Below are 17,684 nucleotides of genomic sequence, written 5' to 3' on the forward strand. Positions count from 1 at the left end.
GCGGCACGGTCGCGTACCGTTTTAATATGGGGACGGAATGTCATCCCTCTGTCGAGGGTGACGCCTAGGTATTTGACCTGCGAGGCCCACGGTATGGGCTGGCCAAAGAGAGTGACGGGGGGTTTACCTACATTCTGCAAGAGCACATTTATTGCCATCGGAAATCATTCAGTTTAACATCTAAACAGACAGACATGTGAGTACCGTGAATCGTGTATGTGCGCCAGAAATATATTGGTATGCGCTCCAGGGAATGTCTTTTACGTTTATTTTTAGGTAAAAGGTGAATAAACTAGTTAAATTAATAACGAGGATAGATACAAGACACAAAACTATTAGCAACAATGTGTGATAACGTATTTTGGCGCATCGCCAGAACTGCACAATGCAATATTCTCGGCGGGATCATTTCGCGTACGTAATATTCAAGTATTGCGTACTGGAAGGTCGTGTACTACCATCCGGATTAAAACATACGTACACAAGTACCATGAATGTGTGAATATCTTGATTATCAGTAAATCAATGGCGAGATAAAATGTCAGAGCGTCGACATTGACAACGTAAATAAGGTTTTTACAATCACTAGAAGCGTTTGATCGATCAGACAGGTACGAACGTCAAGCACGTTTACGTTTACTGAGTTATCCCCGTTCAATCGCTGTAGCCGGCTCGACGGAGCTCCAATTCAAGGATTCAATATGAAGCTGACGCTGGTTAGAGGTTGAAACGAGAGCCGGAATCAGCTTTTTTTCATTTATGTTTTAACAAATCTATTGAAATTAAATTTAATTTGATGTGTGTGACGTAAATAGCGCGTGAAGCCAAATTACTGTATGAATTATAAACATTAAAGGTGATCTTCAAGTTGGAGCAGCTTAAGCATTCCTGATGATTTAAATTTATGAGTATAGATTATCTTATAAAAATGTCACGGTCGCAGCGTGGAACTTCATTCATCTCGTGTTACTATCACTTATTTTCTATAGTACGTACGGTGTAATGTAGTACCTACTCACTAAATGACCTCTCACATTAATACGTATCCTGAATTATTAATAACAGACTTATGATCCTTAAGGAAGCAGCTGGCCAGGCTAGAAGCATTTCGTGCTGTTTCTTAGCATCTTAGCAGAGTATCCGGATGAGTTAATAATAATACTGTTTAATTGAGCTTTATACGGTACGCGAATTTGGCGTCGTGTGGAATGGAGATGGCGTAATATGCATGGGACTTCCCAATATCGTACCCTTACACTTTTAGAGTACTGTTTCGAAGACGACTTTACAAATTCGTTAAAGAGCGACTGCTTTGTGCGTATTGCGAATATGAACCCACCCCCTCCCCCCTACAGTCCCTATCCGCGTAGAAATTCGGCCAGTTAAGCTATGACAAGTATGCTATGACCAAGTACGATCTTCTCTGAGCATCAATTTCCATAATGCCCTTCATGAAGCAAAGGATCGCGGCAGATGGAGGGAAGTCGTATGGGAGAAACTGATGCAGCGGGGGAGTCTCGACCCTCAGTAATGAGGAAAACGACGCGAGGAGGGAAGCTATGACAAAAAAATCATCTCTCTTTACTAGACGATAGTAATCAATACATATAATAAAATCGTAACTGGTCGCTGTCTGTAAAAGGAAGATATCTCAGAAAAACTGTTTTAAGGGGCTTTATGAACGCAATAGAACACAAAAAAGTGATTTTTAGAATTTTTGGCTGTTTGTCTGTTTATCTGTTTGTCTGTGCGTTTGTGCACGCTAATCTCAGAAACAGCTCTGCCGATTTAAATGTGGTTTTCACTAATTTATTGTGGTAAGCTTTACTTAACATTTAATGTTTGTTTCATGTCAATCGGTTCATAAATTAATTATATAAGTTAGTACTAGAAGATAGATAGAAGAATGAGAAAATATATTTTAAAAACTAAAGAAGCTCGCTTAAATGCGAAACAAAAAATTTCAAATAAATATTTTCTTATCTTGGTTAAACTCAGTCAGAGCGTTAGGCCAAAGGATTTAATTTTTGTATTGTCAGCCGTCCTGGTTTGTGCCAATTTCCAAGCTGGTCTGGCGTCTTGAGTTTTGTATATTTCGTTGATATATAGATAGACAAGTTAATCGAGTTTATTAAATGCATTCAAAATATTAAACAAGATTTTCGAAAAATTTCTCAAGTTTGATTTTAAATTAGCTGTGCACATTAAATATAACATTATGCTTATGACTTTGTCTTTGAAAATTTAATTTTATTGAATAGTGTGATTCTGAAGAGTAATATTTTTAAAATTTAGCGTTGAATATGAATTGAAGTTCAAAAATATCATTAGAATTGAGAGCTACAGTAAACAGTGGGATTTCGTAATAAATATTAACGTCAAAATATTATGTTAGCGGATTTCTTTATCGAAAGCAAGACTTATGCGATTAATGTGGTAAACGATTATTTCAGCTATTTCATAAATTATCATCTTGATTGCAACTTAGATGTTTAAAAAATATTCAAAGTCGCTATAACTTCTGTAATATGTAACTGTATTTAATAAAAAAAACTGTGATAAAAACGTACTGCATACATAAACTTAGTACATTTAAAAAATATCGCAATAAATAAAATTATTGGGAATCGAAATGTGAATAACTAATTTAATTGAATTAATATGGATGCCTGCTTACAGTTTTATTTATTTTCTGCAATTTATTCGGTTTACATATCGACACTTGAAAGGCAAACGTGACTAAGCGACAATTACTGCTTTGTACGTAAATGATAGGCAATAACCATATTCGATGCGCAAAAAAAATATATTTCTATGTCTATTAAAATCATTTCAAAATCCTACAGCTAGATTCGTTAAAAAAAATTTTTTTCCAGGTATTTCAACTTTAAATTAGTCTACTGTAAAGTTCACGCATTGTCGCTTAGTCACGTTTGCCTTTCAAGCGTCGATATGTTCTTCTGATTTTTCTTTATAAGTAACTAATTAGCTTACACCGAGTGCGACCCGTATTTCTAGCCATTAATTTGGACTGGTAACAATCTGTTTGGAATTCTGCCAGTTTCCTGGTAACAATGCATTCGCCTTGACTGGCCGTCGTTAATTGGCTTATTTCGGAAAGCGATAAAAATGCCATAAAATTACAACAATACCGTTTGTAAACTTTCTAAATCAAAATCTGAAGTAAGAACGCATCGGACACCCAAAATAGATCCATTATCGAAATGTTATTGTTTCGGTTGGAATAGAGTCGCGGCGTCGTTTGGAATAGAATCTTTTGTTTCATAATATATTTAAAAAAAAATTTAGGCCGCTTTTCTACAAATATCTAATTGATTATACTTTATAATGTTCGGTTCAAGTATCAGAAGATACGAATTCTCAGAAGAATTGATATCCATAATAATGGGTCGATGTTATTGTGGTATCTACTAGTTCCGGCTATCACTTCCAGCTTGCTTAAAAATAATCTCTACCGATTCGACTATCGCATTTGCTTAGATTAATCTTGGGACTCATTGGACAGAACACAAAACCAACGAATTCATTCTCACCGATTCATCGCTCGCTATAGGCGCGCAAAGAAGTTTCGAGTTCTTTGGACACATTGCCAGAAAGAGAGGTAACAACTTAGAAAAGCTGCTGGTAACAGGCAAGTTATGCGAAAGGAGGTCCAGAGGCAGAAGTTCAATGTGGTGGGACCAGATACGCTCTACTCTCAAGACTTCGGTCCAGATTGCTATCCACAAGGCCGAGGAAACACGGGAGTGGCGCAGGATAATCCAGGAGAAAATTATTAGGGGAGGCCACGACCCTCAGCATTTAGGATTATTGACGCAAGGAGATTAAATCCCAAATTTGACTTAAAATATTTTCTGGTAAAAAAGTTTTAGCGAAATGAAAAACGACGGCTTCATGAAGCACATCAAATGACATTTTTCAATGAGAAAACAAAGATGTGTGAGCCAAAGATAAGTTTTATTTACACCCCACTGACCAAACACAGGCAAGGTGATTTCATAGGCCGCACGAAAGTTTTGCTTAAGGCTACATAAACATTAACATTTAATTGGAAAGCCATTTCGTTATTGCCAAATAAATTTGTTCTTTTTGAAAGTTCTCAGAACCCGCATAAAAAAACATTCCGAAAACGATGTTGATTGGCAATCTAATAATTTTTTATCCGGCTCTCAAACGCTCGAATCATGTTCCAAGAAAAAAAAAGTGGGAACCTAATGACATCCTACGATTTGATTATGTATTTTATTTTAACAGTAATACATTCATTACGCGCCTTAAGTTTTTTATTCATTTTTAAGGCACTATAGTTTTAACCAAAATCAGAATAATGTTATTTATTTATCGTGAATGTTATTAATTATATAATGTGGGGGAAAGCAGTGATTCTAGGTAGTATTGTGTAGCGATGATACTGAGATGACAGGATCATGTAAAACTCCACAATTTGTGAGAGCATAAAGTACAGCAGACACAGTTGAAGTCCCTCAATAGATCCAGAGGTTTCAATAAACATTAAATAAGGATTTGTTTAAAGAAAAAAAATGTAAATAAAAAGTCTGATGACATCAGTTTGAAAATTCGAGCTTTTATTCCAGGTAAGAAGTGAGAATTGCTTCTATATCTAACGCCGTTGTAGGCTTCAACCAAAATACATACGATCTATATTAGGGGTTAAAGTATGAAATTGCCGTTTTTTTTTTCATTTATATTATTTATTTAATCAAAATATCTACCATTATTATCTATACATTGCTGCCATCTAATAGGTAGGTAATTTATGCAATTGCGATAGAACTGCCCATTCTACAAACTGTGTGAAAGCATTTTGTACAGCCTCCTGGGAAGAACATTTTTTATCACTTAGAAAAATGTCCAAATCACGAAAAAAATGGTAATCCATTGAAGCAAGGTCTGGCGAATACGGAGGGTGACGAATGTTTTCTAATTGCAGTTCCTGTAGAGTGTGGAGTCTCGTGTGAGGTCTCGCGTTATCATGGAGCAATAATGGTGAAGATAGATTAATGGGTCGGGGCTGTTTTTTATCATTGTTCGGAGTTCGGCACAGTAGGCATCTGCCGTTATTGCTTGACCAGTGAATAACACCATGCTGAAACCACCAAACAGTTACCATTACCTTTTTATTGGTAAGCTTTGCTTTAGGACACTGTTGTGGTGTTTGACCTGGGGTCAGCCATTGCATTTTTCGCTTACGGTTATCGTAAAGAATCCACTTTTCATCACATGTCACAATTCGGTCCAATATTCATTCATTTCTGTATCGATTCAACAAGGCAACACAAGTTTCAACACGCGTTTCTTTCTGCAGATCAGTCAAATCATGAGGCACCTATCTATACTAATATTATAAAGAGGAAAGATTTGTTTGTTTGTTTGTTTCGAATAGGCTCCGAAACTACTTGACCGATTTGAAAAATTCTTTTTCCATTAGAAGCCGACATTGTCCCTGATGAACATAGGCTACTTTTTTAAATTTTTTTTTTTTTTGGTTTCATGTGTGTTTTAATGTTTCCGAAGCGAAGCGAGGGCGGGTCGCTAGTTGTTTATATTTTTCTATTATAATTTATTGATTTTACGCAAATGAGTTAATATTGTTGGTAAGGTAACATTAAACCATGCCGCTAATTCCTGGGTAGTTTGGTTCGGATCATCTTTCACCATCTCTTTTAATTCATTGTTATTCACAGTTTGTGGGTGGTCTTCCACGTGGTTCGTTCTTCAAAACAAAATTTCCATCACGAAAGCGTTTAAACCAAAATCGCACAGTGCGTTCATTAGCAGTCCCCTCTCCAAACACAAATATCAATATATTTCGAGCTGTTTCTGCAGCGTTAGTTTCGCGTCGGACCTCGTATTAAAAAAAAGTGCGTGCGTACAAAGTACACATGTCAGAAGTGAAACTTTTTTGGCGAACTAATTTATGAGTCTTGCTTATATATTTTATACAAATCTAAAACTTTAGATTTCCGAGACTTAGAGGAAGGGAAAAAGGAAGATATGTTCCCGCCAAAAGTCTGTCAAATGTCAATCTCAAACCTCAGTGTTGACAGCCACATTATGTTTAGATTTCTAAATTGTAAATGACTAATATTTTGCCAATTGAATTGACTAATTTAATTTCATGCTATTTGATTAATGTTTCAAATTCTTTTCATTTCATTTCAATTCCTATTAACATTTTTTACAAAAAAATTATAAAATATTAGGCTGTATGGTATGATACATTTGCCTTTCCAGTTGGAAAAATACAACAACTACATTGACAAGTACGGTACTTAATTTCAATAGTAGTTTGACGTCACTTCCGTTGCATGCGTGACGTTCTGTAAAAATTTTACCCTCATGCGCCTAAAAAAGTTTCACTTCAAAAATCACTCGAATTTTCGAAGTATCCATCTTTCCTGTCTAAGCTGAATAAAGAAAACAACTGAAAGTTGATAATTGAATGTTGCACATTTTTTAAAATAAGCTAAGCTAAGAACCTCATAGGTACCATTTGAAAAAAGTTTCACTAAAAAATCTCAAACCATGAAGATTCTATGTCAATTCGAAGTACCTGTTACAACAAAACGGCAATTTCATACTTTAACCCCTATTATTTATTTCATTATTTGAGAGTGCCGTTTTGGTGAGACTATATTGGACAACATATTTTCTTTTTATAGGGAACTAAGAGCACCATCATATTTAATTTTAGAAAAATATACAATACTGTTGTTAGTTCTTAGTGCTGCATTAACTATCTGAATCGTGAACTATGTTTTTAAATGATAACACACTCTTTTAGTCGATTTTTTTTAATAATCATTTTGTTTAAGTTGTTTGAAGATTTCTTATTTCGTTTGCAGTAAAATTACCTGGAATACCCTCTTAGACTATCAGCGAATAGGTAGGAAAAAAAAAACTGTAAATTCAACGCACTTTTAACACTTCGAAATACAAAAGTACATATTATTATATGGATGGCACTTTGAGTCATATACCTCTTAACTCTATATAATTCTTAAATATAGTACCAGGAATCCTGGTCTATTTTATTGGGTAGATCCCAAAAAGGTCTAAATAGCGCACAAACTATTAATAACCTTTGGATGACTCTATGATACTTCAAGGATACTCTATAATCCCTTATCAAGAACTTAGTTCGAAACGGCAGTTGAATGTGACGGCATATTTATTACAGCTATCGATTTCGAGATCGTGTTTCCGCAGGGCTCGACATCTGTGGGCACTTATACAATACAATATGTTTTTGATTTCTTCCAGGACAGCCATTAATGCGATGAAATAAAAGCATTTTCAAAAAAAAAACTGAAAGAAATGGAATGAAATTATATATTTTATTAAATTTGAGACCAGTAAAGTTGAGCTCTATTAAGAATTGCTATCAAGAATTGTATACTAGGCGAAGTTGTTTCCTGAAAAAACACCTTTTAAAGTCTTTTGCATCCTATGTCAGGGTATACAATAAAATACAGCTGAGACTTTGAGCCCATATCTCAAGGTTGATGGCAACATTCAGGTTGTGATGTATACAGACTCCGGGAACCATATAGCTCCACGTCAACCGTAAGCTCATTTAGTATCCATCACTTTTAATCTTAACGTAAATTGTAACAAAATACACTTCGAATCGCGGTCCCCAATCAACATCACGAAAAGCACATCAAGCTCTTCAAACAAGATCGCCCTCCCGACGCCATTGCTAGTATGTCGTTTCGAATTACGGTACGCGGTAACTCTATACCCGCCATTAAATCTTTGATCAGCCCATATACCGTGGGCCTCGAAGGCTAAGTACCTAGGCGTCACCCTCGACAAAGGGATGACATTTGGCCTCACATTAGGACAGTTCGCGACCGAACCGCGTTCCTATTCGGTCGACTCTACGGCATGATTTACAAGTACCACTCGTGGATTACGACGAAGAGCTAGACGAACAAATTAGCCCATAGAATACAGCCCACGGAATTCCTCGTCGGATCTTCTCAAGGGGTCGCGATTCGGATCCGATGGCAGATTCTGCAAAGCACTGCTCTTGCTAAGTTCTAATTCTCACAGGATATGTCCGTGAGTTCACTTATCGGTCCGCGTGTAACAGGAATAACCCTTTAGGCTACCAACGATTAGGTAGGGGAAAAAGTACAAGAACCATTTACGGTGAGTACCTATAAAGTGCACTTTTATTATACTCACGAAAAACTAAACTAAAAATGAACCGGAGGTAAATTTTAGCACGTATTTCCTTTTACAGAACTACAGTTACAAAATTACAGACCTACAGAGACTTTACAGATGAAAATCTTTTTCCGGTAGCTTATTTCCATTTTGAGCTTGCTCCCGGACGAGAGCTATGACCTCTTTCATAAGTACTTAACTCAAACAACCCGCAGCGCCATGAGATTGATGGAAAATGTATGGTACCAACTTTTTTATGGCAAAGAAGTCTCAACGTGGCCACGGTAAGCCTGATATTACTTGGTTAGCGGAACTTATAATCTTCAGCGTGTGAGTGCCGCCACCAACCTTTTTTTTATTGCTTAGATAGGTGAACGAGCTCACAGCCCACCTTGTGTTAAGTGGTTACCGAAGCCCATAGACATCTACAATGTAGAACTTGTCTACTCTCTCTAAGGTCTCAGTATAGTTACAGCGACTGCCCCACCCTTCAAGCCAAAACGCATTACTGCTTCACGGCAGAAATAGGAAGGGTGGTGATACCTACCTGTGCGAACTTACAAGAGGTCCTACCACCAGTAAAAACCAACCTACCGTCCTACCACCTTGAGACATGAGATCTAGCTCTCAAATGTAGTATACAATATAACAACAGTCTCCCCCTTATCCAAACTGGAACGCATGACTGCTTCGCAGCAGAATCAAGCAGAATGGTGGTACCTACCAACACATGCGAACTTACAATGCGCCGTATCGTCTACAATTACGCAAATTATAGTTGTTTCGGAATAGAGTTAAATCCTACTATGTTATTCATTCAGCGTGAATGGAAGGCATCTTGTAAGTACATCTTTCATTGAGCCAATGTACTTACTACCTGACAGTGGATTTTTAACACCGTCATAGTCACATCGCTCGATACTGGTACACCGAGCGTCTTATCTTTTAGACCACGATGACTCTAAGTAATCTGTAATCTGGGGGGTATGCGCAAAATAAAAGAAATCTTTTTTTTTCGGAGAGTTTCATACGTATACTTTACTTATTAAAATGTAAAAGCTATTACGACAAGTTGCACAAAATTATTATACATGATACAACTGTAATTATTGTTAGTTAATTATTGTTACAAAAGAAAAAAAAAACGAATTAATGAACAGATTGAAGCTATTTTCATACCTATCCTTAAAACGAAAGGTAAACAGCTCAAATGATCTTGAACAAAAATTTACAGTCAACTTGTGAGTTCTTCTGAATTACGATTATTTACATGATTCAGTTAAAAAGGGACCTTGTTCGCAGCCGGTCTCGAGATGCTTTCGTTAAACAAAGGAAGTTAAGTGTTCGCAGATTTTACGAGACCCGAGCAAATTGTTCTTTATCCTAAAATTGTTCAATTTAGCTGCATTCTAAAGACTGAATACGCCAGCTGTTCGCTATTATTCAACGTTGAAATTAGATTAATATCCAATAATGCCGCTTAAAATGCTAGACACATACTTTTAGTCATAAATTTTCCTTTCTGCTTAATGTCTAAGAAACCAGTAGCGGACCGGCTTTAGAGGAAACTTAGTTGCGTAATTCAAAAATTAGGTTTGAAAAAACTGTAATATCTCACTCATAACGCGTATATGAGTCGTCTATTATCAAAGGTGGCAATCCGTGCATTTGGACAAAAAAATGTTATTGATATGTCAATACAGATTGATTTGAATATAATCGTCTCCTTCAAAGAATACGGTTCAAAACCTGCATTAAATAAAGGTTAATAGTTAACCTGTTATTTATCTAAGATGTCGTTCCGAAGAGTTTTGTGACTGCCAATGGAATACAAAGTCTATAATTCGTTTTTCTGATTTACCAATAATTGTCCAAAAGTCAGATTGCCTTGCCGGCTTTGATAATAGTCGACTAATATACGCCACTATCACTAGCCACTATATCACTGCATTAGGTCCATAAACATCGCAAATTATTTTCGCGGCTTGCGTTGCGTTTTTATCTTTTTTGTAGTAAAATTTTAAAATGTATCGAATTTCTTCATTAGATTGACGCATCTTGACAGTACGAAAAGTAAATAAAAAACACATTTTCCAAATTTGAATTTGGAATTATCTTCTTCAAAATTTAAACTTTTAATGATACTACAACCAGACAGATACAAATAGTATATAATAATATAGCCAAAGAGATTTTATTACAAGTTCATACAAACTATAATGCGAAAAGACTTTTCCCCAACTTATTTTTACCGCCGCGCACCGTCGAAGTCTGAAGGATAAGACAAACAGTATATATTATTATAGTAGTGGAATATCAGATGATAGTACTAATATACATTTATCCATATAGTCAATATTCTGAAACCGTATAACAATAAAAAATACGTACATAATAAATACTTATTCAGAAACGATTTGTCCAACATAAATGAATAACAACGTGTCTTAAAAATAAAGAGAAAATTTTTATAAATTTGCATTGTTACTAAGTGCCGTTCGTATTGTGACCTATTTCTGCATTCCAGCTGGAAGGGTGAGGCAGCCATTGTGAACAACAATTGAAGCTTCGATCTCGTGGATGAAGGATGGCGACCATTACGCTGTTATTATCTCTATGGATTCCAAAATCCACGTAGCACAAAGCCCGCAGTATACTTGTCCAGTCGTTTAGCACTAGTTTTATTGATATAAGGTATTGTTTTCATTAGAATTTCTTGTAAAATATTTCATTAATTGTCAGAGCGTCTTCTGAACGTCATTATTAATTTACGTGTAATATAACGTCGATGCAGTTAAACGCATAATTGTGGCTAAACTTTACCGTTTTACTGCGGGTAGGATCTCTTGTGAGTTCGCGCGGGTCACCCTGCCTATTTCTGCCGTGAAGCAGTAATGCGTTTCGGTTTGAAGGGCGGGGCAGCCGTTGTAACTATACTTGAGACCTTAGAACTTATATCTCAAGGTGGGGGGCGCATTTACGTCGTAGATGTCTATGGGCTCCAGTAACCACTTAACACCAGGTGGGCTGTGAGCTCGTCCACCCATTTAAGCAATAAAGAAAAAGAACGACATTTTATTATCAATAAAAAACAACGAGAGGTAAATATACTCGTATATAAATCACCTGACGAAATACGGATCACTTATAATCTCTGTATTCATAGAAGAAAGATCGTAGGTACTTGAAGTGCTCTAAATAACTTGAAATAATTCCCTCATCTCGTTTTAATCATATTCAAAGTTGACTATGCCCTTTTTATTTTTGTTATAATTTATTTATTTATCAGTAGTATATTCATCTCGGCTAACTCCGCTTCGTAGTATCCGTCGTTTATAAACATCACCGCAGGTTCTAACAGACTAACAAACACACAGACTTATTTTATGATTGTACGCTTTTGAAGAGAAGCACGTTATAGCATTTTGGCAATATTCCAACGTTTACCTGCTTATGTGTGTGTGTGTGTGTGTGTGTGTCTGCGTTTATTCGAGGTACACGTAAATTACTGTTTATAAATTGTATGATAAGTACTTGTTTATTACATCTTTCCTTATCTTAATTACCGAGGTAAGCATATAATGTCTACTTTACATAATTATTAAATAAAAATACGTATCTATAGTAACTTTCATTCTTTATAACGTGACGGCGTGCAACTGTTTAGTATTCACCAATAGCTTTAAAAAGGCGGTTTTATTTTATAAATGGTTGGAATTTGCCTTGCTCTGCCTTGATATATAAATGCGCTCTCGACTTCTACAGCTTTTCCTCACATCACCTTATGACGTCATGCTTCGAAAATAAATGAAATAGACAAGTCCAGAATTATCATCATGTGACATTTGTCTTGCCCTTCTTTGTTACATTTTTCGCCGATCTAAGCCGTGCTACGAGCCCCTGTAAATGCAATGACACCCATTGCAATATAGAACAAAAAAAAACAATGAAAAAATCACGGGATATGAATGCGGATAGACATTAAATTTAGGTCACGGATGCTTCCTCATAAGCAATTAAAGCTCTAGCAAACTAAAATAGTCATTAATATAGTACACATGCCACATGCACTTGCAAGCATTCACAATGAGTTCACTCGTGCGTAACGGTAAGATATTTGGTCGGAAATAGCTGGATATTTACCATGATAGAAAACAAGCACCCGATTTCACCATTTTCCACGATTTCATTACTAGATCAAGCAAGAGCTAAGATCTTACGAAACATAATCTAGATTTTGTGTAAACTGAATTAAGTCTTTGAAGTTTAAAGAAATATGTTTAAGGTATAGCTAGCAGTCGACTTATGTTAAAGTTTATAGCAACACGGGTAGGAAACAAATATTGACTTTGGTGATTAATTTTAAATTCCAACTAGTACCTATTTAATTCTGTCGACGGATTTTTATCACCAACAAAGTTTAATTTTTAAAAAATGCTATTCGTTAAGAGTTGGTTAGCGAATCATTTGAAAACAGAATATGAAAAAAAACCTGTAAAATTTCAATATTCACAAAACGACCACAAACATAATACAGAAATTTGGATCGTGCCATGGTTGCCGCGTCAGCTAGCATCATGGAAACTTTCATAATTAATGAAAATGCTATGTTAATTGTAAATGTGTGATTTACTTTTAAATTTGAAAATGCTAGTTACAAAAATATTGTAAGTCGGTAGGTATACAAACGCTTTGGCGGTGTCACTCGATATCGCCAATGCTTTTAACACCCTGCCCTGGTCCGTGATAGGGGGAGCGCTGGAACGACACGGAGTGCCCCCCTACCTTCGCCGGCTGGTGGGTTCCTACTTGGAGGACAGGTCGGTCACGTGTACCGGACACGGTGGGATCGTGCACCGGTTCCCGGTCGTGCGCGGTGTTCCACAGGGGTCGGTGCTCGGCCCTCTTTTGTGGAATATCGGGTATGACTGGGTACTGAGGGGTGCCCTCCTCCCGGGCCTAAGCGTAATCTGTTACGCAGACGACACGTTGGTCGTGGCCCGGGGGGGGAGTTTTGCTGAGTCTGCCCGTCTTGCTACGGCTGGGGTGGCGCATGTCGTCGGCAAAATCAGGAGATTGGGCCTCGACGTGGCGCTCAGTAAATCCGAGGCCATGTGGTTCCACAGGCCCCGAAGAGTGCCACCTGTCGATGCCCATATCGTGGTTGGAGGCGTCCGTATCGGGGTCGGGGTGCAGTTGAAGTACCTCGGCCTCATTCTGGACAGTCGTTGGACCTTCCGTGCTCACTTTCAAAATCTGGTCCCTCGTCTGTTGGGGGTGGCCGGCGCGTTAAGCCGGCTTCTTCCCAACGTTGGGGGGCCTGACCAGGTGACGCGCCGTCTCTATACAGGGGTGGTGCGATCAATGGCCCTATACGGGGCGCCCGTGTGGGGCCAGTCCCTGGCCGTGGGGGTAGCGAAGCTGCTGCAACGGCCGCAACGCACCATCGCGGTCAGGGTCATCCGCGGCTATCGCACCATCTCCTTCGAGGCGGCGTGTGTACTGGCTGGGACGCCGCCTTGGGTTCTGGAAGCGGAGGCGCTCGCCGCTGACTATCAGTGGCGGGCTGACCTTCGTGCACGGGGCGTGGCACGTCCCAGCCCCAGTGTGGTCAGAGCGCGGAGGGCCCAATCTCGGCGGTCCGTGCTGGAGTCATGGTCCAGACGGCTGGCCGATCCTTCGGCTGGTCGTAGGACCGTCGAGGCGATTCGCCCGGTTCTTGTGAATTGGGTGAATCGTGACAGAGGACGCCTCACTTTCCGGCTCACGCAGGTGCTCACTGGGCATGGTTGCTTCGGTGAGTTCCTGCACCGGATCGGAGCCGAGCTGACGGCAGAGTGCCACCATTGCGGTTGCGACTTGGACACGGCGGAGCACACGCTCATCGCCTGCCCCGCATGGGAGGGGTGGCGCCGTGTCCTTGTCGCAAAAATAGGAAACGACTTGTCGTTGCCGGGTGTTGTGGCATCAATGCTCGGTGACGACGAGTCGTGGAAGGCGATGCTCGACTTCTGCGAGTGCACCATCTCGCAGAAGGAGGCGGCGGGGCGCGTGCGAGACGCGCAGGCCCGCCGCCGTCGAGCGGGGGCCAGGGAGGCGGATTTCGCCCAAGCCCTGGCCCTCTAAGTGTTTCGGGTCTCTCTCACATGTCGGCCTGGGGACCGACGAAGGGGACCTAAGAAGATGACGTGCAAGCTGCTCTGCACGCGTTTTATGCAAGAGCGTCCGGGTGATGGAAGGCCGGCTATCCGGAGGTTTTAGTCGGTTCAACTCCGACATGCCCCGCCCTCCATCCCCAGTGGAGGGCGGAAGTCTTGTGATTTCCTCCTGACAAAAAAGGTATACAAACGCTCCGAATATTGTTCTTCGGAACTTGTCGCAAGATTATTTTGAGATGGTGGATTATTTTGCCGGATTTTTCTAATGTGCAATTAATTTTTTTGCTTAGATGAACGGACAAGCTCACTGCCCACTTGATGTTAAATGATTACCGGAGCAGATAGACATATAAAACGTAAATGTCGCCCACCTACATAAGTTCTAAGGCCTCAGTTATTACATTATAACGGCTGCCCCACCCTTCAAACGGAAACGCATTTTCAAACTTCACGGCAGAAATAGGCAGGGCGGTGGTACCTACCCATGCGGACTCACGAGACACCGTACCACCAGTAATAGGTAACGATACGTCAAAGTATTTTGGTTGATGCTCCTATTTCCGATTAACCGTAAAAATAGTATTTACTACATTACTATTGATTTTATTTATATTTAATAAAACTCATTGCTTAAATTTTCAGATAGTTTTAACAACAAACACGAAGACATGTTAATTATACTTATAGCGTCAAAGTTATATATTCATGACGTGATAATCCTTCGCTTAAACATGACACACTAAAACAAAGGACTTTATCTTGATCGTTCAAGGAATTTCGTTACTAAAACATTTCAAGGTTCAATTTTTATCATTATTTCGTTCACTTGTGTACACCAAAACGCAGTTTGGTCCACTGATTGCATGATCGCATACTGCACTTACCGATTGGAATCGCGCCTCCGATTTGGAATCGATCTAGCGCGATCGAAGACAAATGGCCATCGGGAAGCAGCCCTTTCTAGTTCTCACAATTCACTACACTGCACTTCTGAAAATCACCTACCAATTAATATAATTCACAATAAATATATTCACGTATTTTTTTACGAATTAATTAAGCAACAACTATAAAATAAAATGTTAACTATTATGTCGCCAACTAAGTAGATAATGTTAAAGAAGCCGAGTAGCTTCGTATCGCTGTATCGATCTAAATATGGGTTTTAGATAAGGATTCATATCTTTGATAAGTTCAGGGCTTTAATAGCCGGGGATTGAGTAGATTGGCCGCCTCTGGGCATGATTTCAGTTCAACTCCGGCACAACTAACAACATTATTTCACGTGTAGATAAGTATATTTGTATCTTAACTTCATAATAGCTACGCATGGTGATCAGTCCCGTATCTAGTGACGTAATCACTTTAAGACTTCTAATATGAAATACTAATCTACACCTTAGCGTATTTTATTTTAAAACATCTAATTTAATACAGTACTGTTTTTATTTATTAAATCTATGAAACTTATTTTTTTTTTGAGTTTGTGTTATGTATATACGGATTTATGCTATGCATCCGACCAGATGCTTAGTAAGCGAGTCATATGATTATACACCATATTATTAATATCTCCGCCTACTCTATCTAAATCATGAAACTCGTCAAAATAGTTAAAGCTATTAAAAACACAAACGTGCCTAAATATAACTATCTACATTGCCAGTGACATATTCGATGATGAATTATTAAACTTTATAAAACATTTCTATAAATAATTCACATTTCCATTTGAAGGTAAGTAGTCAGTCAAACAAATAATATAAAGAAACATATTAAACGGAGCACGTGTGCCTACGCATCCTTTATGGTATTATGAATATTTTATTCTACGTACGACAAAAGTAACAAAATATTTTTTCATATTCCAAGATTTCTTTTTATTCGTCTCGGTATATTACCGTACTTCTTACCCTTAAGACTTTCGTTCTTATAAAATATTGTCAGATCTGAAAACGTTGGCCTATTTATAAAATATTTCATTGTTATGATGATATTTCAACTTTTCAACTTTTCTAGTACTAAGCACAGGCAACTTTATCGTTAAAAATTCTGATTCCCTTGAAATATGTTAAAAAGATCTTCCTTTAATTTGTCGGCAACTTTTAAACTGATGTTTAATATGATTATGAAATAAATACAAATTCACATAACATCAGCTCGTTTTATTTACGTAACTAGTAATTCATCAGCACGCACAAAAATCTATACTATATTCATTTTTGTTCAATTGAAAAATAATTTATGCGCCAAAAATATGTTTAAAAGTACCGTCAATTAATCAACGCCACAGCTGATAGAAAGAACAAAGACTGAAGGACACAGCATACACAATATCCATCATAGGCTCATTTACACATGGTGGTACCCGGAATATGTAAAGTGATTCAATAAACACAAATAAACTAGCGTAAAACGCAGTGATTTATTTCTTTCGCTGATAAACAACATTTCTCACCGAAACCAACTGTACAATAAAATACGTAAATGACGATTTGTTACGAGTTCCGTGCTTTTTATATTGAAATTAAAACCAGAATTTATTTAATGGCTAAGGAATTGACAAAAGCTGTTTGAAATAATAAGGTTTTTTGTTTTGCAAACTGTACTTGAAAAATTCACCAACTTACAACGATCTACAACATGTCTAATTACATTAATATATAAGTACATATATCTTAGCTGAAGTTATTTCAGAACAAAATGTACATGAATGTGCCTTTGTATCTATATGATTTTTATTGAGTATTTGTTTATAAAATTATTCAATTAAGTTACGGAATATTAGCACTACTGAAACTACACACTAGTTTATTAAATTTTATAAACAAACCAATTCAATTTTATTTCCAAACACCATTTACGTACAGACGAATGACTCGAGCGTTAACTATCGTAAAAGCAAATTTTCACGAACCGGTTATTTGTCACGTGTTTTGAAGCGGAAAAGTCGTTTTCCGCCGAGAACGCGAGCTTTCAGTCGCACAACAAGGCCAGCTGCGACGGCGACGTGACACAGACTGCCTGCGGCCAGGCAGCGCCGGGACGCGCGGTTGGCGGGCGGCGCAACAGATACGCCACAGGTTGGGCGGCCCGGGCCACCCGCTTCCTCACACCTCCCACCACCCCGTAAATGCCGCACACGGCAATTTACATCCTCATTAATGTATTTTTTTTGTAGTGTTCACTGGTGGTCCGGAGGCCTTTCCAGTTTCACAAAGACAGGTGGGCGAACAAAGGCTCAGCCAGAAGGGGCGGGATTTTCTAACAGCGCCTCCAAGGGAGATCTAACAACTCAAGAGTAGCTGC

General features: G+C 38.3%; 1 protein-coding gene across 4 annotated transcripts in view; it reads right to left on the reverse strand.

Moving 5' to 3' along the window:
• Positions 1–17,407, reverse strand: part of LOC114251014 (voltage-gated delayed rectifier potassium channel KCNH8) — a 91,309-nt gene extending 73,902 nt beyond the window's left edge. For 2 of the 4 annotated variants that reach the window (XM_089730654.1, XM_028185159.2), the window contains exons 1-2: positions 17,209–17,406; positions 15,260–15,365 (exon numbers count right to left, since the gene is read on the reverse strand). The gene's annotated coding sequence lies outside the window, so the exon portion shown is untranslated. Of the gene's footprint in view, positions 1–15,259; positions 15,366–17,208 lie in introns of all 4 variants that reach the window. The other 2 variants (XM_089730653.1, XM_089730652.1) reach the window with 2 other exon arrangements.
• Positions 17,408–17,684: the final 277 nt, after the last annotated feature.

This window comes from Bombyx mandarina, chromosome 10, assembly GCF_030267445.1.
Source record: "Bombyx mandarina strain Sakado chromosome 10, ASM3026744v2".
NCBI classification, from domain to species: Eukaryota; Metazoa; Arthropoda; class Insecta; order Lepidoptera; family Bombycidae; genus Bombyx; species Bombyx mandarina.